This window comes from Sorex araneus, chromosome 2, assembly GCF_027595985.1.
Source record: "Sorex araneus isolate mSorAra2 chromosome 2, mSorAra2.pri, whole genome shotgun sequence".
NCBI classification, from domain to species: Eukaryota; Metazoa; Chordata; class Mammalia; order Eulipotyphla; family Soricidae; genus Sorex; species Sorex araneus.
In genome coordinates this window covers 85,580,047-85,595,794 of record NC_073303.1, presented here as the reverse complement: position 1 = coordinate 85,595,794, position 15,748 = coordinate 85,580,047, and positions in this window count along the sequence as shown.

Sequence of the window (15,748 nt, the reverse complement as noted above, 5' to 3'; positions counted from 1 at the left end):
TTGTTTCATGGTTTTCCTGCCACTCAGGACTGGGAAATTCCTTTTTTATTTTCCCTCAGTTTCCCGGAGTCAAAGCCAGAGGAGGCATTTTCATTCCTGCTCTGCCACCTTATCCTCTCATGATTCTGAGCGAGTAACTCGTAATCACTGAGCCTTTGTGTCCTTGCTTTCAGATGAATGTGCTGGCTATGAGGGAAGAGTGTTTGTCTGCTAGGGTTTCCATACAAAGTACCACCAAATGGGCTCTTAAACAACAGAAAAGTATTCTCCAGTCTGGGAGGCTGGAAGTCTGAGACGAAGGTGGAGGCCAGGTCAGCTGCTTCTGAGGCCTCTCTCCTTGGCTTGCTGATGGCCTCTTCTCTCTGTGTCTCCACAGGATCTTCTCTTGGTCTGTCTGTGTCCTAACCTCCTCTTCTCACACAAACAGCTTCCTCATGGGTGAGGGCCTACTTTTTAAAAAATTTTTTTAAATTTTATTGAATCACCATGAGATAGTTACAAGCTTTCATGTTTGGGTTACAATCTCACAATGATCAAAAACCTGTCCCTCCACCAGTGCACATTCCCCACCACCAATATCCCGGGTATACCCCCCCTTCCCCACCCTCCCCCTGCCTCCATGGCAGACAATATTCCCCATACTCTCTCTCTCTACTTTTGGGCATTATGGCTTGCAACACAGACACTGAGAGGTCATCATGCTTGGTCCATTATCTACTTTGGGCATGCATCTCCCATCCCAGCTGGTTCCTCCACCCATCATTTTCTTAGTGATCCCTTCTCTATTCCATCTACCTTCTCCCCTCCGCTCATGAAGCAGGCTTCCAGCTATGGGGCAATCCCCCTGGTGGGTGAGGGCCTACTTGATCAAACTCAATTCCCCTTCACCACTTCTTTAGAGACTGTCTCCAAATAGTGTCAAATCCTGATATTTCAGGATGAGGTCTTCAACACTTCAACATGTAAATGTGGAGAACAAAATCCAACCCTCAAGAGAGACTAAATGAAAAAAAAAAAAGAGAGAGACTAAATGAGAGACTATAAGCTAAAATATGGCAATCATTGGCTAAATGAGAGTTTAATCTGGTCACCTCTTGCTAAGAAACTTTGGCTCCTGCAGGGGGTGACGGGTGACAGGGCTGCTGCTCTGACAGAAATAACAGAATTATTTCTCTCTCTCTCTCTCTCTCTCTCTCTCTCTCTCTCTCTCTCTCTCTCTCTCTCTCTCCTTTCCCTTCTATTTCACAACACAGGTCCTTTACATTCTTGCCTGTCTATCAGTGTACCACCATTGCAAGAGGTGAAGAGCTAAGAATGTTCTGTTTGTTTGTTTGTTTGTCTGTCTTTTGGTTGCAAGGCTATTCAATGGAAAATCAATTTGGAAATCTTTGGCATGGCTGTGAGGGGTTTCAGGATATTATCTCTGTTGTATGAATTTTGCTCAGGAGATTCTTTCCTGAGCCATTTGAGTGGCAGAAGATATCTTCACAAAATAGTGTCTCAGTATTTCTTTAATGAAAACAAAAGCAAGCAAACAGCAGCAGTAATAACTTTTTTTTTTTAAAGAAACAAGGGATGAAGAAAGAGGGAGAAAAAGCTATTTGGTACCTAAGGTAAGACAAATGAAAAGCACTTCTGCACTGCATCCTTTATGGTTCTTTGTTTATGGGCTATACCCAGCAGTGTTCAGGGCTTGCTCCTTGCTCTGTGTTCAGGAATCACTCGAGGCAGGGCTCAGGAGACCATCTGAAATATGGGGTACCAGGAAGAGAACCTGGGTTGGCCGCGTGCAAGACAAGCACCCCACCTGCTATACAATCACTCTGGACTTGGCAATAACAACTCGTGATGAGATTTCCATCGCTCTTTTCCTCTCCCCTTCCCTGGCTCCTGCATTCTAGTAAGTCTAGATGATTCCTCCTAGGGTGTTCTGGCGGCTCTGTCACTCAAAGTGTCGCTCTGGCCCGGGTTAATGACTACGAGCAAGGACTTGTGCATTGGCCCCACCCCTTCCTTTGGAAGCACAGAAGCTTTCCAGCCCTCGTGCACTGCCCTCCACCTCTGACATGCCAAGACCTCTGCATTCTGACCTTCTCTGCCCTTTTGATTCATGACAATTATAAATGTCCAAGATGCTCACCACTAGGCAAGAGGCCTTAGCTAACTGGGTGAAATGATTAAAGGAAGGTAGATCCCCTCTCCCCTTGGCACACCCTCCCAGTATATAGCAATGTATATTAGAAGACATAAAATAAACATAAAACTTAATGGAGATTTAAAAGAAAAACAGAGCCTTTTTGATCTTAGGAGAAAAAAAAATCTCGTGTCTGTTTTAGATTTTCTTGATAGATGACTTTTTTGCTTCATTCAGGTGGGGGCTGTCAGAGGCTCAGGTGTGAGTGGCAGAGGGACCACGGACTACAGCTGCGGTACAGAGAGGCCAGATGGCTCGCAAGGAAGGAGCGAAAACTCCGGGAATTCTAATGATGAGAAAGTCCTCAATGAGCTTTCAGAGAGCCGGCGGCATGCTGGGAGTCCTGGGAGCCGTCACAACGAACATCTCGAAATACTTGTGGGATCTCCTGGCTGAAATACAGACCTGCAGTGCCCGTAGACTCAATGTCTGGGATCAGACACAAATATACAGACAACACGATCTGCTACACACAGATGCAGGCAAACATGTAAACATGCAAATATGTGTATATATGACTTAGATGTGTAAATATTCACCTCTCGTCATTGTTAAATCTATGTCGATAGGAATAAAATTAAATCGGAGGGAAGGTGGTAGACTATGTTCTCCTCCCAGTCTCCATTGTTGCAAACTTTCTCTTATTGCTTTGGGATCAAGCCCTGGGGTCCACCAGGGATGAGAGCAGCTTCCCGAAACAACAGCAATTCCAACTGGACTTGGGGCTGAACACACTCTCTCTCCTTCGTCCATGGAAGCTGCGCCACCAAGGAAATCTGAAGTTGTCACCTTATTCAAGCCTTAGGCGAACTTTCTCTTCTTGAGCTGAAGAGAGCCTCTGTGCTTTGTTTTTTGGGCCACACGCATTAGTGCTCAAGGAGGGCTCAGGGGACCATCTGGGGTGCTGGGGATCAAACCCAGATTGGCAGCATGCAAGGCAAGTTCCCTACTTGCCTTACTTGCCTACTTGCCTTACCCCAAGGTGTCTTCGAGATGAGAGAATCTGCTCAAATAGCCAGGTATCATAGTCAGAAGATGGCATTCTGAGAGTGAAGTAGAAGTCACGTGACAGAGTTCACAGCACACTCAGGATTCATTGGACTGCAGGGAAACTCTGCAGGAGTGTGTGTGTGTGTGTGTGTGTGTGTGTGTGTGTGTGTGTGTGTGTGTGTCTTGCCTGTTGTACCCCCTATGCAAGAACCCATGCAGTTGATTGCTAGTTGAATGCTCTTTGGGGGAGAAAAGGACTGAAGAGAGAGGAGGTTCATCTTTCTATCAGTTCTGAGTTGTATTTCGGCAGTGGTTTGACTTTTTCTTGGATTTTAGCGGCCTCGTGCTTTGTGATCAGAGGTTATTCCTGGAGGTGCCTGGGGGTGGAGGTGGGTGGGGATGACCATAAGTAGTGTCAGGGATGGAACTGGGTTTAGTGACAAGCAAGGCAGGCCCCTAGCAGTGGTTTGTTTTAAAAAATATTTTAGTTATTTTAAAAGCTAAATCGAAGTGAAATACACAGTCAAAGTTGCTCATGATTATATTTCAGTCATACAGTGTTCCAACACCCACCCCTCCACCAGTGTACATTTCCCACCACCAATGTCCCCAGTTTCCCTCCCATCCCCCTGCCCTTGTCTCTATGGCAGGCACTTTATTTATCTCTCTGTCTCTGTTTTTTTCTTTCCCTCTCCTTATGGGCATTTGGGCAGCCGTGGGCAGTGAAAGGAGAATGGGCAGAGGGAGACAGGGCTCTGTGCCATGCTGGGATTGCCGGCTACTACCCACCCAGGACCAACCTGCACCCTGGCTACGGCAGCATCAGCTTCAAGTTGGAAGCTCCTCAACCATGGTCCTTGAGCTCCTCTCCCCATTTCCATAGCTGCAGAGCAACACCTGCTACCCCACTGCAATTTCACAGGAAGCTGGGAGCACTGGCGGAGGGAGCAGTCCTGGAGTTGATTGGGGGCCACCAAGAATTCCTGCCTGGGCACCTTAGGAATTCACTGATTGTTCCCTGCCTTTGGCTAATTGGTCTGATCTAAAGCAAAATTGCATTTTTTCCTGCTATTTGGTCTATTCCTGGTCTTGGAGAGAAATCAGTGACTATGACAGGCCTAGTTTCAAAAGAAAGGAAAAAACACTCACAACCAGTTACTTTCTTTCCCCCTCCTCTTCCCATCCCTTCCTTTCACCTTCCTCCCCTCCTCTTCTCCCTCTTCTTCCTCCCTCCCTCCCTCCCTCCCTCCCTCCCTCCCTCCCTTCCTTCCTTCCTTCCTTCCTCCCTTCCTTCCTTCCTTCCTTCCTTCCTTCCTTCCTTCCTTCCTTCCTTCCTTCCTTCCTTCCTTCCTTCCTCCCTCCCCCTTCCTTCCTTCCTCCCTCCCCCTTCCTTCCTTCCTTCCTTCCTTCCTTCCTTCCTTCCTTCCTTCCTTCCTTCCTTCCTTCCTTCCTTCCTTCCTTCCTTCCTTCCTTCCTTCCCCCCCTTCCTTCTTCCCTTTCTCCTCTCTCTCTCTCTCTCTCTCTCTCTCTCTCTCTCTTGCTTTTCCTTCATTGATGGACTCGGCTTGTTGACAGCTGAACCCTGCACAGCAAAGTCTCCCTTATGCAGCGAGGGACTCTACCTGCCAGGTTTTCTTTTCTCTCACTTCCTCTAGTCCCCTGAGTTGGCTGACCAGGAGGACAGCAGGGGGGAGGAGACAACCGCAGACAGCAGCTTTTCCCATCAGAATCCCCTGTAAAGTGCTGACAGGCAGGCCCTGGGGTCAAGGCGCATGCCCTTTGTGCACTGACTCCCCAGTCATGCCCCTTCCCCCTCGTGCCATAGAGTGTAGCCCTGAAGATCCGCAGAGCACCACACCCTCAGGCCCGGAATCCATCCTGCAGGTCTGCTTGGCTTGAGAATCGCTGTGCGTGTCCCCCAGGACCCCCTGCGCACACTTGGGAGGCCTTGCCTCCCCCTCTCGCCCCGCTCCTGGCAAAAAGAGGAGCTGACAGCTGGGCCGGGGGGTTAGTTCCGGGCGGCTGGTGGGTTCTGGTCTGGCATGCAGGGCTCCCGCCTGGCGGTCACTGTGCACAAGGAGCACGGGCTGCAGAGAGGGGCCGGGCAGCGGAGACCCAGGCACGCAGAGGCCTGCCGAGACACAGGAGTGGCCAGAGGTCAGAAAAGAGAACATGAAGCAGCAGTCAGTGAGGAAGTGAAACAGGACTGGGATCGGTCGGGGTGGGGGCTGGGAGGGGGCAGAAGCTGTGGGTGGACAAGAGAAGGCCGGGCTCCCAGCCCTGCCCCGGTGCATTGAGGAGCCCTAGGGCAGGGTTGCCCTCTCTACAGCTCCATTCTATCATCTCTATTTATTTATTTTTTTGCTTTTTGGGTCACACCTGGCGATGCTCAGGGATTACTCCTGGCTCTGTGCTCAGGAATTACTCCTGGGAGTGCTCAGGGGACCATATGGGATGCTGGGAATCGAACCTGGGTCAGCCGCATGCAAGGCAAATGCCCTACCCGCTGTGCCATCGCTCCAGCCCCCATCTATCATCTTTAAAACGGAGCCACCAACGGTCTCCACCCTTCAAACTCACTAGGGTCGTGACAGAATGAAAACAATCAGATCAAAAGCCAAAGTGTAAGCCCAAAGCCACGCCGAGATAGGACTTGGTCATTTGCAACTACTTAATAAAAAATGAGACTGGTAAGAAATAGGTAAGCATCCGTGGAACAGAGAAAGGATGATGGACTGGACCGAACAGGAGTGAGCTGGGCAGAGGATGAACAAAGAATCTAGGGGGGATGGTATTGGTGGAGGTCAGGCTGTGGCACAAAAGAGTAATAGGGTCCCATGACGGAGCCGCCACGACGGTGCTCGAGAATAGAAAACTCAGTGACTGTGCTGAGGAGTGAGGGTGGAGGGGGGACAAGGGTCAGCAGGGAGGGACCCACACAGTGCAAATAGGCGAGAGAAAACCAGAGAGTTTATTTTTGGAAGGCTGAGAGGTGCCGCCTGATTAGAACAGTGAGCACGCTGAGAGGAAGAGTAAGGCAGGGGCCCTTGTCTGAAATTTGGATAGATGATGTCTTCACCCAAAATGGCCATCTAAGAATATACTTTTTTTTTTTAACCCCCAGGAGGAAAGTCGTCATTTCTTTGCTCTGACTCCGGTTATCCGAGGTGGGCAAGAAGAGCCTGTTCTTACTTAAAGGGAGGACAGTCAACCTTCTGGCATTCTATGCCATGAGTGGTAAAGGAAGGAATTTCTGAGGGAGGCGACCGCGTTCTTTCGCCTTTCAGGAAAGGAGCCAGGGAAAATGGAAAGATTGTAGTTGATTTAAGGGGTAAAAGTTGAGAGGCAAAGGACAAGGAAGGTTAAAAGGGCTTCTGTGAGCAGGGCTTTTGTTCAGGGGCAAGATGTTGCTGCTGATGGGTTCAAGGGGAGAGGCAGGGCACTGGGAAGTGGGAGGGATGATGGATTGCCCATGAGCCTATGAAGAATGAGGCAAAGCAGCATGAAACCATTTGTTTGGGCTTTATAGATTTTCTAATAAAAACGTCAAGGTTTTTTCACACCATTTTGAAAATGTCATCAAATGCAAAACAGTTCTCCTGTGCCGGTGACAAAGGCTGCATTTCCAATGGTAAATTCCAGCCCCAAATGCAATAACAAACTTTGTCAGGTTTTCCTAAGAGTCAGAGCAGGGGTCAGGTTTGGTCCGGGACCCTTCTGGTTGACCTTTGACTCGTCATAGTAACTCACTGCCCCTCCCCCACCCAGAGTTGAGAATTTTCCTGACCATGAAGTATTTGAGGAGTGATTCAGGGTTTGTGTTAGTCCAGTGAGAACATCCCGAAGCAGGGGATCCACTTCTAAGCCACTTTAGGGTTCTGAGTCTCTGACTCAATTAGGTTATTTCTGGTGAGGACATTAAAAAACTTTCCACTGGGTCTTCTTGTCCCTAAACTCCTTTTTAATCTGCTTTACATACTTCCTCAAAGTTATAGTACTATTACTCTATCCGTGCAACTTCGATTGTGTGACAACCTGACGCCAAGACTTGCCCTTGTCTTGTTTTCTTCTCACAAAGTTTTTGTCTCCCTCAAGAAATCCAAAGTTTTTGTCATTTCAAAGTGAATCCATATAAGACTGAGGAGTATGATATTTCATTTCCTCTCATCATGCTGAGTGTTGAAATCCAGTGTGTGTTTCTCAATAACAACTCATCTTAGTATTGGAGGTTACATTTTATTAGGTGCATGTAATTGGGATTTAACTTCCATAAGATTTGCATTTGTAAAAGAAGATTCACAAATTAAGTTGTCCAAACATACCTTGAAATTCTCCAATAATTGAGCTCAAACATTAGGTTTTACAGCTGACTTGACACTACTTAGGTCTGAATAAAATCTTATCCATTAGAAGGAAGAGTACTATTCTACTTAATGAATGAGCATTTTTTTTTTTTACTCCCCTTGCTTTTTGAAATTAGGTGTAAACTATTTTGACTAGATTTCTGTATCCTAAATCCTTTTTTGGAATTACTTTCTACAATTCCTTGGCACATGCCCCATCCTCCAGATGCTCTCAGCCAGCTTCTGCCCCTACCCTCACTGCTTCTGCTTCCTGCTCTCCCTGCAGCCCTGTTCCCCCCATATCAGAACATTTTCCTTCACACCATCACCATCTTTATCTACTCAAATCTGGCTGTTTCTTCTTCTTCTTCTTCTTCTTTTTTTTGCTTTTTGGATCACACCCAGTGATGCTCAGAGGTCACTCCTTGCTCTGCACTCAGGAATTACCCCTGGCCATGCTCAGGGGACCCTATGGGATGCTGGGAATCAAACCCAGGTCGCCGCATGCAAGGCAAACGCCCTACCCGCTGTGCTATCACTCCAGCCCTTGCTTCTAGAACATTCATTTCAGAAGCTTCTTCCACAAAATCTTCGCTTACCAACTATGTGTCGGCCACAGGGATTTCTCTTTCCCCTTTAATCACTTAAAGCTCACTGGTGCTTTGAACATGTTTTCTAGGCCCAGGAAGAGAGCTCAAAGGATGAGTGTGCATGCTTTGCATTCTGGACGCAGCTGCAGTCCTTGGCGTTGCATGGCACCCTGAACACTGCTGGGAGTGACACTCCAGGCACCATACTGGGAGTAGCCCAGGAGCCCTGCCCATGGCCCACTTATCTCCGAACTGTGGGGCAAATATGGCTCAGTAGCAAAGTGCGTGCTTTGTGTGCGTGTGACCTGAGTTCAATCCCCAGCATCACCAAAAAAAAAAAAAAAAATCCAATGTTTTCTAAGCTGATCTGAGGGTGCTCAATTGATGTGCAAGTAGAAAACCACGCCCCCCACAGTTTATAGACCCACCACCTGCATGAAAATTACCTCCGTGATCTTCCACTTCTCTGGCTTTGAATAAGATCAATACTGCCTGCCGGACATGATGCCGGGGTGGATCCCGGGCAAGAATGCATGTAGAGGGGTTGGCATGAATGTCCTGGTGCTGGCCGGTGCTCTAGGTGTCGGTGGGAGCGGTGTGAGAGGGCAGACTGGTATTTGTCCTGCTCCTCCACACACCGCGTTCCCTCTATATCCTCCCCACTTCACTCCTTCTGGGCCTCTTTCTCAATCAACAAGGGCAGAAAACAACTCTGGTCTATCCTTAGGGAAACGCAGAGGGACAAGTGAGGTAGCAAATGCCAAACTGCTTTGAGTCGGCCCTTTAGCCAAAAGGCCTGGGGGTATCAGAGAGGGCGAACTTCAGCCCAGACTTGGGGGCAAACCAAATCCCGAACCAGGAGGGAACGTTGGAAAATGCCTTGCAGGGGCTGGCGGGTGAGGGCCCTGGCTTCCCTCTGCACCCCTGCCTACCGCCTGCCTCCCCTCCCGCTGCTTGCGCCTCGGCCCCTTGGCCAGCTCTGCAGGTGTGACTCTACCACAATGACAAATACAAAGACAACGTGGGGGAGAGCCGGGCAGGGAGGCAGATCTGCCAGCACCAGAGAGCTTTGGGAGCGAGCCAGCCCCATGGTGGAGGCTCAGCAGAAGGGCGGGCTCAGGGTGACCGCCAGGAAGCAACAAAGCGGCAACATAAACAGGAAGCCAGACCGCGGGTGACAGGATGGAGCCCTGTGAGAGCCAGGAAGAGCCCGGTGTGCGGGGGGCAGGATGCCGGGAGGGAGAGCTGGCACCCGGGGCAGGAAGGGATGCTTCTCCGTGCGGGGAGCGGCAGGGAGACGGGCTCGCCCGGTGCCCAGTGCGGCTCGCTCTTGGCGGTTCCTTACAAAAGAGCGCGGCAAGCAAGCCGCCTCTTTTGTAAGCCCCCTGTCCTCCACTTCTGACGGGAGCGTTTCTACTCCCTTCTTCGTCTCTCCTACCACCGCCTGGAAATTAGGGGACACGGTCCCTCATCGCCTCCAACCAGCCATTCATTTCCCCTCTGCTGCGCCCCCCGGGTCGGGGGGACCAGCGCGCATCTTCTTATTTAGAAAGCTGCGCGTGGGGTGGGGTGGGGTGGAGTGGGGTGAGGTGGGGGTGGGGGTGGGGGTGGGGGGCATCTGAGCAGATGATTGACCTCCAACGAGAACAGGATCTGCATCTAAAATAATTTGGAGGAGATTGCAGATTGATTCCTGGCACCGAGCACCCAGCAGCCTGAACTCCATTCTTACCTCCGAGTTCCATCTCTGATCTCCTGTCAGTCTCAAAATTGATAGAACAGCCTGGAGCCATTGAGCAGAATTATGTCGGCAATCACCTTTCTAATTCTTGCATATAGGTGCCAATACGTCAAGAGGACCCAGGCTAGAGGACAACAGGGGGTTTTATTTAGCAACCCCGACAAGCAAACACTTGAATACCAAAGAGCTCGTAAGCTTTATAGCAGCAGGGGAAAGAAAAAAAAAAAGAAAGAAAGAAAGCCCTGGCATGCATGTGTGCCTCTCACTTCACTGGCCCTGCACGGTGGAAAAAAAAAAAAAAAGGAGATTGCTAACAAAAAAGGTTATTCAGTGGTTCCCCGAATAAACCCAAAGGTAACAAGTATGGACGGAGCAGATGTCAGGAGACTGAGCACTATTTTGGAAAAGTGCCGAGATATTTAGAAATAGTGCTTTCTTATTAACCCAAGCATAATACTGAAGTCCTTTAAAATAGAACTTCCCAGATGCCACCTGCAACTCACAGGGCACAGGGATGAATGCCAGTATGTGCACTGATACTGGAAATGCTCTTAAGCAGCAGCTCCGACGGATTGTTCCGGCACAATCAAATAAGAAACTAATTTATGTATTCCTGCAGCTGCACCCAGCCCAGGCGGGCAGGAGTCGACCAATTCACAGTTGACTAGTGCTGCCTCATTCTTTGCAGATTTTGGCATTTAACTGTAATTAAGATTTATTGTTCACTAGCTTGCAGGTCAGGGCAAGCATGACAATACGGGCAACTTTGCTGTTTACTAGTGAAATGTCTGGTAGGAGGAAGCCTCAAACCTTCCAAGCGGAACTTGACAGAAATAAATAGCACCTCTTCACTCCAGGACCGGCGCATTACCGATTTTAATCAGACACGAGGGTTCTCTTTAAGGGAGGGCAGGGAAAAATCGGAAGGAGCTAGTGAACTGTGCTGTGGCTCTTGCACCAGAATGGGATGGGCCGCAAGCCAAATCAATTATTGCTGATCTTCTGGATTTGGGCAAGGGTGTCTGTTTGGTGTGGGAGGGAATGAGACCTTGAGGCGGACGACAAAGCTTCTGCAGACACAGGGACCTGCTGGTCTTTGCGGCCCCTCCTTGCAATGCAGAGGGGGAATCATCTCTCTTCTCCCCCTCTCTCTCTCCCCCCTCCTCTCTCTCTCTCTGCTCTCTCAAGGATGCCCTTGGACCAGATCAGATGGCCTGAGGGGGAGGGAGGCAGGGTTCAGCAGTCAGCGGCTGCTCACCTGCTTCTACAGTCTGTCTGAAGAGGTCCTGGCAGGTGACCCACGCAGAGTGGGTGTGACTGAGCAGCCTACAAGCGGACAGAAGGCACTCCCACCCCCACCGGTCTACTAAAAGGCAGAAGTTCTGCCGCATCATGTCCTCTCCCTTCATTTTCTAGCATCTATGATTGATTCACTATTATTTGTTCTTCTTGGAGTATGTTGGTTAGTGCCTATGGTATAAAGAAATGGTGCAGTGGCCCAGAGACTGGATGCTAAGCTCCTTCTGTTTCTTATGCTTCCTGACAGAGGAAAGCGGAAGTAGAAAAATAAAATTTTCACACTCATCAGTAATGCTGGGGCTGGAGCAATAGCACAGCAGTTGGGCTTTCGCCTTTCACGTGGCCAATCCAAGTTCGATTCCTCCGCCCCTCTCGGAGAGCTACCGAGAGTATCGAGCCTGCGTGGCAGAGCCTGGCAAGCTACCCATGCATATTGGATATGCCAAAAACAGTAACAATAAGTCTCTCAATGAGAGACGTTACTGGTGCGAACAAATCGATGAACAACGGAATGACAGTGACAGTGATCAGTAGTGCTGTTGGTGACAGACTAGAATTTTGTAGGACATTGGAGAGATGTCTCTGTGTCTCATACTGTCCTGTAGAACAATCTGGCTGTGGCTTAGAGAAGTTTCTAATGCCCTTTAGGAATCAGGATGATGGTACTCAGAATGATCAGAATGATGTGAGAAAGTAATGTGACTCCTGGCATGTCTGAGCTACTATGTCACGGAGGTTGAAGAGGTTTCCTTCTTCAGTAACCCAGTGCTTCCCGCTTACCTTCCTTCATGCGCTTCCGCTCTCTTGCTCTTTATAAGAGAAAGTACTTTATAAGAGAAAAGAATAAAAAGAGGCTTTTGTTTTGACATTTAGAGAAAGGCATAAAAGCAAGAGTTTTCCCCAAAGGTGAAAAAGGGAAAATGGGTGTGAAATTAATTTTAATGGTGAATGTAGACAAACTATGAGAAAGGATTTAAAAGAAAATGTCCCAACAATATTGTTGATTGAAGGTACCTTATAGTCCCAGATAGTAGATTTCTAGTCTTGTGAGATTCAGTTCCGTTAAAATGATGCTAAACCACACCATTGTGTAAGAGTGGACTCTAATATTTAGATTCAGTCTAAATTTTAACCTTGAGTCTAAATCTAATATTTAATGACTATCATTTGTAATTATGTTTTCTTTTGGCCACACCTCAGGGTGTTCAGAGCTTCCTCCTGGCTCTATGCTCAAGAATTACTCCTGGAGGTTCTCCCAGAACCATATGGGATGCCAGGAATCAAATCCAAGATGGCCATGTGTAAGTTAAGTGCCAATAACTAACCACTGTGCTATCTCTCCAGCACCTTGATTAGTGGCATTTTGAATGATTTGAAGATAACAGGTGTTTTGTTCTCGTAACATCACTACCATTCATTCAATTTTCTGATTGTGCCAGGTAGACCCAGCTTTCCTGTAACACAAGGGCATTCGAGATAGGCACAGGGGTCATCTCAGATGGAACATCTCAGATGGAACAAACTCGACCCTCAACTCAAGTCTGGTTTACCAAGCCTGGGAGCTCTGATGCTTGGTGATGTGCAAGCTGATCTCCAGGGAACGTATGTAAACATGACTCCGAGTGTCACTGAGACAAGCAAAGCACATTTATAACCGGAGACCTCGGCCATCAGCACTGCAGACGGGCATAGAAAAGGACACACAGGACACCGCAGCTGGGGGGAGTGGACAGGATCTCACTGAGCTCTTTCTGGTAGAGAGTGGGAGGATGATTCAGGAGCATGGAGGCAGGGCCCTGCTCAGAACAGGTGGGAGAGGCTGGAGCAATAGTACAGTGGGTAGGGCGTTCGCCTTGCATTTGGCCCACCCCGGTTGATTCCCAGCATCCCATATGGTCCCCCAAGCACTGCCAGGAGTAATTCCTGAGTGCAGAGCCAGGAGGAACCCCTGAGCATCACTGGGTGTGACCCAAAAAGAAAAGAAAAAGAAAAAGAAAAAAAGAACAGGTGGGAGCTGGAGAAGATCCCTGGGCTTTCAGCTGGGCTCTGTGAGAGAAACAGAAGCTCAGGAGCTGTTAGAGTGACTGCAGGAACTGCGTGGTGTGCCGGGTGTGTCATGCTCAGGGGAAGCTGCCCAGGAATTACAGACATCTCAAGAAGAGAATATGGCACTTCTTCCTGGAAGGACAGCAGGAGGAACTCCAGGGAATTGTCAATGAAGAAATGGATTAAAGATGTTGGTATTAGGGCTGGATAGATTATACAGTGGGTAGGGTGTTTGTCTTACATGTGGCTGCCCTAGGTTCAACCCCTGGAATACCATATGGTCCCCTGAGCCCCACTGTCACATGAGAGGCAAATGCCTTATGTCCTATACTAGCTCCTTAGCACCAAATTTTGATTTTTTATTTTATTTTATTTTGTTTTTTGGGTCACACCTGGCTATGCACAGGGGTTACTTCTGACTCTGCACTCAGGAATTACTCCTGGCAGTGCTCAGGGGACCATATAGGATTCTGGGACTCGAACCCAGGTTGGCCCCATGCAAGGCAAACGCCCTACTCGCTGTGCTATCGTTCCAGCCCCAAATTTTGATGTTTTTAAAGGATTTTTTTTTTAGTGAAATAACAGTGGTTTAAGTTTCTGATATGTGTCATTATAAATCAGTATTTGTATATGTTACACTCAGTTCATTACTAGAAATTCAATACTATTAAAATTGATTTGGGAGAGCACACCCAAAAGGACACGTGGGGGCTACTCGTGGCTCTCTGCTCAGTCCCGGCAGTGTCTGAAGAGCCACGTGGTGCCAGGAATTGGACCTCAACCTCCTGCGTGCAGAGCCTGTGCACAGTCTCCCGAGCTCTCTTTCTCACCTCAAAATTGATTTTTCAGTTCATACCTTCCCGTCATAGTTGTTGCTATTGTAATGGCTGTAAGCTGCACCCTTGCCTGGTTCTGGGTCCTGGATACTGAGCGGTGCTGGCAGGGTGTGGCTCCTTGGGTTGCAGCACCCACACATGCTCAGCTGCCAGACTCCCTGAGCATTGCTCTCCTGTTAGTTTTGGTACTTGCGCCTGTGCTCACGGGGGCCACTCGTTAGTTGAGCTGCTCAGCGACATTCTGGTAGCTGCACTTGTGGGGATAGTTGTGGTGTCTACCCCAGGATCACCAGGGCTTGCCGTTCCGGCCCACATATATTTAGTTGAGGAGCTTATTGGGGGATTGGAGCAATAACACAGCGGGTAGGGCGTATGCCTTGCATGGGTTTGATTCCTCCGTCCGTCTTGGAGAGCCCGGCAAGCTACAAAGAATATCTTGCCCTCACGGCAGAGCCTGGAAAGCTCCCCGTGACGTATTCAATATGCCAAAAACAGTAACAACAAGCCTCACAATGGAGACATTACTGGTGCCCGCTGGAGCAAATCGATGAACAACGGGATGACAGTGCTACAGTGATACACCCCTTGTCATGGGATTCACACACACACACACACACACACACACACACACACACACACACACACACACCTGACTGTGATATGGCCACAAATTGCTCTTGGATCCAGTGATCACAGACAGCAGAATCCCTGGCTCTGCTGAGTTGGCTCAAATAGCAGAGTTTCGAGGATCACATTCAACACTTGGCAATGCTAGGGGTTGACCTCTTGACCTATGTTTGCAAGGCAAGCATATATAAAATGCTTGCAAGAAAAGCATTTCTTTGCAACTTATCTCCCCCCCCCCATGATGCTCCAGATTTGTCAATTTTGTAGTCTAAAATGGATATTTGGATGTTTTTGTACTATTTACCTGCTTCGTGACTATGTTGACCATTCTTCTATATGTCTACTGGAAATTTATGTATTTCTTCTTTTGAAAAGTTATAGGTCATACCTAGTAGAGGTTAGGGGTTACTTCCAGCTCTGTGTCTAGAGGTTGGACCTGATGTTACTCAAGGGAACGTGAATGTTGGGGATCAAACTCAGGTGTCGCATACATAAAACATGCTCTCCAGCTCATCGAACTGTTTCTCCAGGTCCAGAAATTTATATTTCATCTGTAAACGTCCCCTTGCCCATATTTGAAGGGCATTGGAGATAGTGGATTTTTTTTCCTCCTTACAAACTGTAGGACCACTTCATAGGCTATGAACCCAAGGTCTGTTATTTGTGGTGATTAACTCGCCATGAAAAATAGGCCTAATAGTATGATCTAAAGCACCGTGTGTTATAGGAGACTTTTCTGCTTGGCTTGCAGGGGAACCTTGGACTCTCTGAACAGGATGGGGAGAAAATTCATGCCTCAATTCCAGCTTGGATTCTCCTTAAATTTGGAAATCCAACATAATTCACCATCTGAAGATTAGTTTTCTTTTGAAAAACCCAGACTGGTCAGGGATACCATGAGAAATGGTATCCTTATAGTATGGCTTTGACCTGGTACCATAATACCCCTGATTTTTTGTGCTAAAAAACATACTAGATTGATGTTATTATTGTTGGGCCAATAAATAATCGTTTGGGAGGGACTGCCTAAACAACGCTCAGGGATCTGGTGTCTACTTCCTGTGATTCCTGGGCTGGTGAGT